The sequence below is a fragment of the Erinaceus europaeus genome, chromosome 1 (assembly GCF_950295315.1).
Source record: "Erinaceus europaeus chromosome 1, mEriEur2.1, whole genome shotgun sequence".
Taxonomy (NCBI): Eukaryota; Metazoa; Chordata; class Mammalia; order Eulipotyphla; family Erinaceidae; genus Erinaceus; species Erinaceus europaeus.
This window is the reverse complement of record NC_080162.1, coordinates 1,097,498-1,107,171: the sequence shown is the minus strand read 5'-3', so window position 1 is coordinate 1,107,171 and position 9,674 is coordinate 1,097,498. Positions and strand designations below refer to the sequence as shown.

At 47.3% G+C, this 9,674-nt stretch overlaps 1 protein-coding gene across 1 annotated transcript in view; it reads right to left on the bottom strand.

Annotated features, from left to right (window-relative positions):
• ACTA2 (actin alpha 2, smooth muscle) overlaps window positions 1–6,488 on the bottom strand; it is a 347,847-nt gene extending 341,359 nt beyond the window's left edge. The window contains exon 1 of the mRNA XM_060186320.1: window positions 6,483–6,488. The gene's annotated coding sequence lies outside the window, so the exon portion shown is untranslated. The remainder of the gene's footprint in view (window positions 1–6,482) is intronic.
• Between the last annotated feature and the right edge of the window lie 3,186 nt (window positions 6,489–9,674).

The window sequence follows — 9,674 nt, the reverse complement described above, 5'->3', positions numbered from 1 at the left end:
GGCTCCCCACCTGCAGGGGAGTCGGGCCAGCTTCGCAGGCTGGAAAGAGACAACCAGGGACTCATGGCTGAGCTGGGAACGCAGTTCAATCTTTATTGACGAGCGGGGATGCGGTTCAACATTCTAATCTCTAATCACAATTCTGTCCTATATATCTCCTGAGGCGGAAGTGTCAGGTCAGAAGAGGATGTACGTAGGATAGGGTGTGGGGAGAAGGAAAAATTCCTGGAACCTGTGGGGATTAAACCATGCTGGGATAGCCTGAGGGTACTTCTTCCCGAGCTAGTGCTCTCTGGCTTGGAGAGAACTCAACTGGAGCCGATCTAGGCTGCTGCGTGGGAGAGGGATCAGGAACTCGTGCCACACCAACTTCCGCAGGAGATACACTCTGGAACTCTCGGAGCCGGAAAGCAATTTCCAAGTGTCTTTAATCAGAAGAGCAGCTGTTTTTATACTCTCCAAGTAGGGTGGAAACAGGATGTGATATAGAGAGGGTGGAGAGAAAAGTGACTGGTGAAAATCAGAGTGTGACAAGGAGGGGGCGGAACAGGCAAGAATCCTATCACTGAACCACCAATGCCCTGAAGGGAGTGCTTTATGTAAATGTAAAAGTGATTTATGTAAATAGACCAAAGCTTTGGATCAGTAAATCCCTATATAGGCATATGGTTAAGCAGAAGCCAGGGGGAGGTGGCATACTACCCAACAAAACCAGTGAAAACAATGATGATGTAAATAGACCACAGCGTCAAACAATGCAACAGAAGGGGTCTCAGAAGCAGGATTTAGAAGCAGACCAACACAGGGGAGTCGCTTCACAGGCGGTGAAGCAGGTCTGCCGGTGTCTGTCTTTCTCTCCCCCTCTCTGTCTTCCCTTCCTCTCTCCATTTCTCTCTGTCCTATCCAACAACGACGATATCAATAACAACAATAGTAACTACAACAATAAAACAACAAGGGCCAAAAAGGGAATAAATAAATAAATATTATTTAAAAATAGTTTTAAAAAAGAATACAAAACAGGGGAACTCTATTTGAATATGAAGAAGAAACTTAAGAGATGTCACTTAGTCAAGACTCTGCACCGCAGCTCAGCTACCAAGTACCAGGTACTAGCTTTAGTATCTTCTGACCCGCTTTCTTTCCTCTCCTTCCTTTCTTCTTTATTTCACTGTTTTTCTTTTTCCCCGCGGGGCTATCCCTGATAGCCTACCCAGCAAGCTACCCCTTCTAGCAATGATTTTCTTTTTTTCTTGTCTTCTCCCTTTCTTTCTTTCCTTCTTCCTTCCTTTTTGCTAATAGAGACAGAGCAAAATAGAAATGAGGAGAAAGAGTAGCACCTGTAACAATACTTCACTGCTGGCTTAAACTTGGGTCCTGCCAGTACTTGGATGATGTAGGACTGCCTAAGACTAAAGTCTGTTACTGAAAACCGTGAATGGCCTGCGGCCGCGGTTACACAAAGCCAGGGGTGAGTGGAGGGCGGTGTGCAGAGCTGCAAACCAGCCAGAGTTCAGGTGTCGGGATGCAGTGACTGACGGGAATGCGGGCCCCTTGTCAGCTCCCCATCCATCCTGACTCTCGGGAGCCCAGCCAGAATCCTGGTAGCCTGTGCTGGCTCTGCTGATTATATCCCAGGGCTCGTTCTAATCACGAAGGCTTCAAAAGCTATACGGAGGGGCCGGGTGACGGTGCACCTGGTTGAGCGCACATGTTATGGTGCTCAAGGACCCGGGTTCAAGTCCCTCGGTGCCCACCTTCAAGAAGAAAGCTTTGCAAGTGATGAAGCAGGGCTGCAGGTGTCTCTCTGTCTCTCTTCCTCTCCTCCCCCTTCCTTCTTGATTTCCGATGGTGTCCGTCCAATAAATGAAGATAAATTTTTTTTTTAAATTATAAAACTATACCTGATTATAATGAATCATATTCTTGCTTGCACATCCCCAAAGGCTTGGAACTTATGAAGTTTAACAATCTAAAAATAAAACTCAGTCAAAGTTTATACAGCAGTCTTACTGCTTCCCCAAAAGTCAAGTTTTTAGTAACACCAAGATGTATGCTTCATTTCCAAGCTGGAATCTAAAACAAAGGGCATTATTATTTTGCTACTAAATGACTCCATTTCTCACTCTTTCATTTGAAAGTAGCTACATCCACAGGCTGTACATTGTACTAGATCAAGGGTTACACCACTGGATAAATTTTTGTTGATTTTTTTACAGAGATTTTAAGTCAACTCTCTCTCTGTGTCTGTCTGTCTCTGTCTCTCTTTCTCTCTCCAGTGCCTGGGACTGGACCAAAGAACTGTGGCCTCTCCGGTTCGAGAAACACAAACCCCACTCCACCATCCCTGAAGCTACAGCCATATCTGTTTCTGTTGGTCTCTTGTGTGGCCCCAGGAGTCAAATCCAGGACCCCAGGCATAGAAAATGTCTACTCTACCCACTGAGCCGCACGTCTGCCCAACTCTAACACTGTCAAAACATTAGCCTCCTTAGTTGGGAAGCCAGTACTTGTGATACATAATGGATGAATGAACGTACATGTCCATGCAACCCAGGGGAGTAGCACTACAGTGAAAGAGAAGCTTTGTGGGGCCAGGTGGTGGCGCACCTGGTTGAGCACACAAGTTACAGTGCACAAGCACCCAAGTTCAAGCCCCCCGTCCCCACCTGCAGGGGGAAAGCTTGGCGAGTGGTGAAGCAGGGCTACAGGTGTCTCTCTGTCTCTCTCCCTCTCTACCTCCTCCTTCCCTCTCAATTTCTGGCTGTCTCTTTCAAACAAATAAAGATTTTTTAAAAATTTTAAAGATAAACGTTGCAATCACAAGGCTCCACGTTTGGTCTCAGATATCACATAGGTCAAAATGAAGCTCTGATTCCTTTCTCTTGTTTATAAATACACAGCCACATATATTTAGCAGCTGTGTGTGTGTTTAGCTGTGTGTGCATATATGCTCACATATAGGCAGGAGAATGTCCACCTGGTGGTGCTGCTGTCTTGCTACGGGCATGGCCGGGGGTCAAGCCCCAGTAAGACCACATAGGCACCACTGAGGTGCCTGGGAAGGCTTCTGCCTCTCTGGGCACACGTCTGCAGCTCTCTATCTCAAAAAAATTGGCCTGCAGCAGCTGACTAGCAGGTGTACAAGTCCTTAGTGATGAGAGTTATACTCACATACCAACCAGTATGTATTTGTGAGTTAAAAATACTTCCATTTGTATATAAATTTTTACTAATATATACAGGCTAATATAAACACTATATTTGGGACTAGAGAGATGGCATCCTAATTCTGCAAAAGACTTTCGTGCCTGAGGCCCTGGCAACCCAGGTTCAACCCCCAGCACCACCATCAGCCAGAGTTGAGCAGGGCACTGGTCCCTTTCTTTCTCTTGCTGTTTCTTCCTCTCTGTATCTCTCTCATTAAATAAAACTGTTTTCAAAAACCATATTCACTATGTTTATCTAATACATTTATTTATAGACATTTATATATATATCATCTTCATATTCTTATATATTCCTTCTATTGCACTAGCTATATTGTTTAATATATTAATAATTTGATCAACTTTATAGTTTTCAGTATAATCACCATTGTGTATGGACACATCACAATTCTAACTAGCCAGGGATATTATAGAAATGACATAATATCAATATTATATTTGAAATTTGAAGGTCTGTGCACGGTATACCATAATAACAAAAACCCACATATTCAGGAATCTTGAAATACCACAAATCCATGCCTCTTTTATACGCCACAATTAAAATTTGTCAGGAATCAAACCAAACATTGCCAACTCAAATGACCCGAACACTGTGTTAACACTTTGGCCAGATGGTGGCGTGTGTCCACAAGCAAAGCCTGGAGACATTTTGTCAGAACTGCCTTGGATGTGTGTGTCATGTCAGTCTTGTTCATTGCAGCAGCAAAAACAACCAAGAAAAAATCCTGCCGCTTTGTATGATCTAAACGACTGTGAGGCCAGGTCTCGCCAAGGCCGCTAGGAGAAATGTCTGGTGTCTGTGTTTGCCAGCACATACACGAAATGTCCACAGTCTATTTGATGGGCAAAGCACACTGGGTTTGCAGCAGCTGTAAGAACTTAGCCAGGGCTCAAGGTGAGGAGAATGAGGGGGGCTTTGTGAATAGGCCTGGGGCAGCTTTGGGATAAAAATGTCAGAAATCAGGGTCCTGAGAGGCAGTCAGAAAGAGCACTAGGGCAGTGCCTTGTCATCAGTGTGACCAGGTTTGAGCGCTGGGGTGCCGGTTTCCCCACCCGTCTGAAGGGAAAACACAGCCCGGCAGCCAGAAGCAGCGATGCAAACACCTGGGCTACTGTCTCGAGTTCTGCCTTGAAAAATCTGGTTGACTCTCATTTATTACAGTTGTTTTCTCGGTTTTGTTTTTGTTTCTGTTTTTGTTTTCCTTGATTTGCTGGCGTGGTGCTTTTTTGTTTTCAGTCTCTCCATTCTGTCTGTTGCCAACCCCTTCCACTGTGCTGCAGTTGCGTGCCATCTAAAGTGAGGCTCTAAATCTCATGTTTCTGACGCTCCCAGGTAGTGTGGGCCTTCTGAGCATCCAAGGGCTAAGAAAAGACCAGACACAGCAAGGAGAAGACAGGCTGCTAGTGCCAGCAAAATGCAGAAATGAGGCCATCAAGGTACTTATGAAAAAGCTGCGGTTCAGTCTTGCCCCTCCAAAGAACTGACGGGTGTCATTTCCCACCAGCTGAGACAGGATCTCAAGAGGGCACTGGGGTTCTGGTGCAGGATGGTGGGAAGGGCCCAGGTGGGGGTGAGGGTGTCCACAGACACCTGTCATGGGAGGTGAGGGGCTGTGCCCAGTGTCAACAACTGTCCTGTGAACTATTAACCACCCCACAAATAAAAATCACTTTTTTAAGTTTTTATTTATTTATTTATTTATTCCCTTTTGTTGCCCTTATTGTTTTATTGTTGTAGTTATTACTGTTGTCATTGTTGTTGGATAGGACAGAGAGAAATGGAGAGAGGAGGGGAAGACAGAGGGGGAGAGAAAGACAGACACCTGCAGACCTGCTTTACCACTTGTGAAGCGACTCCCCTGCAGGTGGGGAGCCGGGGGCTCAAACCAGGATCCTTACACATGTCCTTGAGCTTTGTGCCACCTGCGCTTAACCCACTGCGCTACAGACTGACTCCCAAAAATCACTTTTATAAATACAAACTTTAAAAAAGACTAACATTTTAAATATTGGTTATTTATTTTAAAAAAGAGACAAAAAGCAAGAAACAGAATGACTCTGGTACATGCAACACTGGGGGTTGAACTCAAGACCTCATGCTTAAGAGTTCAGTGCTTTATCCACTGTGCCACCTCCTGGGCTGCAGGAATAACTAATCTTGATGTGTACGATTTAGGACTCTACAGCTGGTCACAGTATATAACTGGCATTCGCTTCTTCTGTACCTGGACTTAAAGAGCAACCAGGTCTTGTGAGAGGATCCAACTCTTTCCAGTGAACCAGTCATGGTCTTGGACTTTGCTAAGCTTTTCCCTGAGGTCCTAGGATTTGGCCTAGTCTTTCTCTTCTCCGAGAGATCCCTTCTCTAAGAAACAAAGGGTACAGAAAAAAAAAGACATAATTGCCTTCTCTATCTTTATTCTGTGTGTGTGTGTGTGTGTGTGTGTGTGTGTGTGTAAAACACCAACCACTCTTTAAAATAACTTTCTCATGTGGTCCGGGAGGTGGTGCAGTGGATAAAGTATTGGACTCTCAAGCGTGAGATCTGGAGTTCAATCCCCGGCAGCACACGTACCAGAGTGATATCTGGTTCTGTCTCTCTCTGCCTATCATACTTCATGAATAAATAAATGAAATCTTTAAAAAATCAAATAAAATGACTTTCTCAAGAAAATATTGATTTACAGGGTGATTGCCACAGCTGTAGGTGAGCATTTCATCCTTTTAAAGTACGTGGTAACTACATAATGGAAAAGCCACAAGCTTGCAAAGTTAGCCAATCACAAAAGAAAGCAATACAAACATATTTAAATCGGTAAAGACCAGCTCTCTCGGGGCTTCTGTGAGTATCCGTCTCTCCTGCCCACTGTGAGAGAAGCCAAACTCTGCGCCTGTGGGTCCTCACTGGACACCAGACCGCACTGCCCCCTCAGGGCTAGCTCTGCGCCCCTTCTCCAAGATGGTACAGACAGCGGCTGCTGGCAGCAAAACTCGCTCCGCCCAGGTCACCGTGTGAGGGGGCTGCTCTCCCTCCTCTCCCTCCCCTCTTTCTGTCTCTCTCTACCTACATGGGCCTCCCCATCAAGATGTAAGTAGTGACATCTCTCTCTTTCCCTCTCATTCCCTCTCTATTGGCCTAACATGTGAATGTCCTCAATTTTGCAGAATAAAGGTTACAATTCTTGAAAAAAGAAAAGCTACAGAGAGGTAATGGAATACTGAGGCGTGGTTACGACTTTAAGATGTCCTCTGACGGTGATGGGGACAGAGGACCCTCCTCACTGCTGGTGGGAATGTCAGTGGGTCCAGCCCCTGTGGACAGCACTCTGCAGAAGCCTCAGAAGGCCAGACATGGACCTGCCCCACGTCCAGATGCCACCAGCCTTGGCCCTGGACAGACAAGCAGATGCCCTAGAGTGAGGAGCAGGGGGGTGGACGTGAAGGAGGTGTTCTGAAGAGCACATGTCTCACAGAAAGAGACGTCTGACTTCACTGTCATGTGGGAGGGGCCAGGACTCCTTGGCATTTTTCACGAGAAGCCATCACTGTGGGTTTTATGTGAGTAGCTCTTTTATATAGTAGCTAATTTCAATTTCTTTTTGTTGCTGTTGTTTCTTTATGTTTGTTTTACACCAGAGCACCACTCAGCTCTGGCTTATGGTGGGAGGGATAGAACCTGGGACTGCAGAGTCTGTTTGCTTGAACATTACGCCATCTTCCCACCCTGCTGATTCTAATTTCTAGGATACTCTGAGGGCCCAGAAAGGTCGGCAGATAAACCCACATGAGGTACGGAATCAAGCGCTGTTGGTCATCATTTCTCCTTTGGCTAATTCTGCTTCTGTTTTTAATCCGTGTCATCACGCCAGGCCCCCTGCACTGCTTAACACTGTGGTCTAGTTACATAAAATTGTTTTGTCTGAGACCCGCCCTGCCTGCAGGGCATTGCTTTAATCCCCACTGGTTCGTGCTCTTTTTCCACTTCGCCCCCTTATCCTACATACTTCCTTTTTCCACCCTACCACTTCCGTCTCAGAAGATATTTAAAGGCAGATCAATAAACGCAGCAGGGTAGTGTGTGTTCCCACTCCTCGAGTCCCAGAGTCTCTCTCTTGCGACTAGTCCTGATCCCTCTCCCGTGCAGCAGCCTAGGTCGGCTCCAGTTGAGTTCTCTCCAACCCAGAGAGCACGTGCCCGGGAAGAAGCCCCCTCAGGCTAGCCCGGCAAGGCATCATATGCAGCTACTTACAGTCACGCTGGAGAACACCGAACGCTGGACGCAGTCATTCCCGTGTCCTCGGCTAAGGGCTCAGTCTCCACTGACATGCAGAAAGGTTACTGACGGGCAAAGCAGTTGTGTGCCAGAAATAATGGGCCCTTCGACAAGTTGTGCGGATTCTTCTGGTGCCTGGGTGTGGCACAACTGGACAGAATCTGGCTTTTTTGTGTGATGGGAGTATCTGAAATCCCGGAAGAGGAAAGGGAAGAAGCGGACTCTCTCTCGGAGCAGAGCCTGAGCTCCGAGCTCAGTGGACGGCTCTGGTGGCAACTCCAGAAGCAAGTCTCACCTGGCACTTTCAAGCGCATGTCAACACGTCTGTCTGTCAGAGCTTCCTTTGGAGGGGCAAGACAGTCCTCGGAGCTGAGTGGGCACATGGAGGAAGACCTTTTCCAGGACCTTCACACCAAGTGTGTGGAACAGTGAGTTCTGGGAAGGAGGAGTAGGGGAACTGGACCAACAATCTGTGGCATGTTAAGGCACGGACAAGCCCTCCCGGTGAGACACAAATGGAGAACTAAACATGATTTGATTTGATTTGAATTTTTTATTAGTGATTTACAGAATGACAAAATAACAGAGGTACAATTCCACACCATTCCCACCACCAGTTTTTTTTTTAATTTTTTTTATTTATATAAAGGAAACACTGGCAAAACCATAGGATAAGAGGGGTACAACTCCACACAATTCCCACCACCAGAACTCTGTATCCCATCCCCTCCCCTGACAGCTTTCCTATTCTTTATCCCTCTGGGAGTATGGACCCAGAGTCATTGTGGGATGCAGAAGGTGGAAGGTCTGGCTTCTGTAATTGCTTCCCTGCTGAACATGGGTGTTGGCAGGTCGATCCATACTCCCAGCCTGCCTCTCTCTTTCCCTAGTGGGGCAGGGCTCTGGGGAAGCAGGGCTCCGGGACACATTGGTGGGGTCGTCTGTCCAGAGAAGCCTGGTTGGCATCATGGTAGCATCTGGAACCTGGTGGCTGAAAAGAGAGTTAATATACAAAGCCAAACAAATTGTTGACTCATCATGGACCTAAAGGAATAGTGCAGATGAAGATTTGGGGGGTCCTCCATTGTGTAGATAGCTAGTAGGCATATTTTAGTTATATTCCAAGGGGCCTGTGGCTATACTAGTGTTGTTTTTTTTTTTCCCTGAGCCTGACATCTGATATGCAGGTGGATCCAAGTTACTGTCTGAGGAGATGATGTCATGGCTGGAAAAAGGACCAGAAAGCTGGATCAGGGAAGAGAGTAGCTCCCAAATATGGGAAAGGGGTATAAATATTGTTGACTGTAAACCCCATCGATTTGATGTGACCTGGGGCCCATGTTCAGCTTAGGAGCCTATGTTCAGCTCTGCATCCCTGTAGCTCTGAGCTCACATTCTGTGGTCATGAGTAGGAACATTCCAAGCTGCCCCAATTTCAGGGCCACTTTTTTCTTAGGAGGACTTCTTCCACCTGCCGTCAGTGAAGGGGAGGACAGCACAGGGTGTGAGCTGAAGACTGAGCATGCACGGCCCTTCGTGCTCCTGCTCCCACCCGAGAGGCTGCTTTTCCTGTCTGAGCTTCAGTGCCTCCCTGCTTCACTGCCTTCTGAGGGCAGGAGCTGGGTGGTGTTCAGCTCTGAATCCTCAGCACCCAGGAAGAGTGTCTGACCTCAGATAAGGAACGATGGGTGGAAACGGCCTACGGCTGTCGGGCAGCGACTGGGAGCTGGATCTTAGACTGCGCTGTCTCCTCCGGGGCGGGGGCCAGGAGTGTGCGCCTCGCCTCGCTGCAGGGAGCAGTGTGGGGCTGTACATGCCACCACTCTCTCAGCATTCTGCGAGTCACCTCTAAAAATAAGCCTTTAAAAGTAACAGAAATAATGGATACACGTGTCTTTTTTACCACCAGCAGTATTGCTGGGCTTTGGTGCCCACACAGTGCCTTCTCCACTCCTGGTGGCCTTTTCTTTCTCTGCTAGAAGGTGGAAGGCAGAGAGAAGGCAGACTTTGTGGTGGGTGGAAGGTGAAGGTTCAGGCCCCGGAACACGATGGTGGAGGAGTGTCGTCAAGTTCGGGGCTCCAGCAGGCCGGGCTAGCTTCGCGGCGGTAGACAGAGACTCGAGGACGCACGGCTGAGCAGAGAAGCTGTATTTCTTTATTCAGGAGCA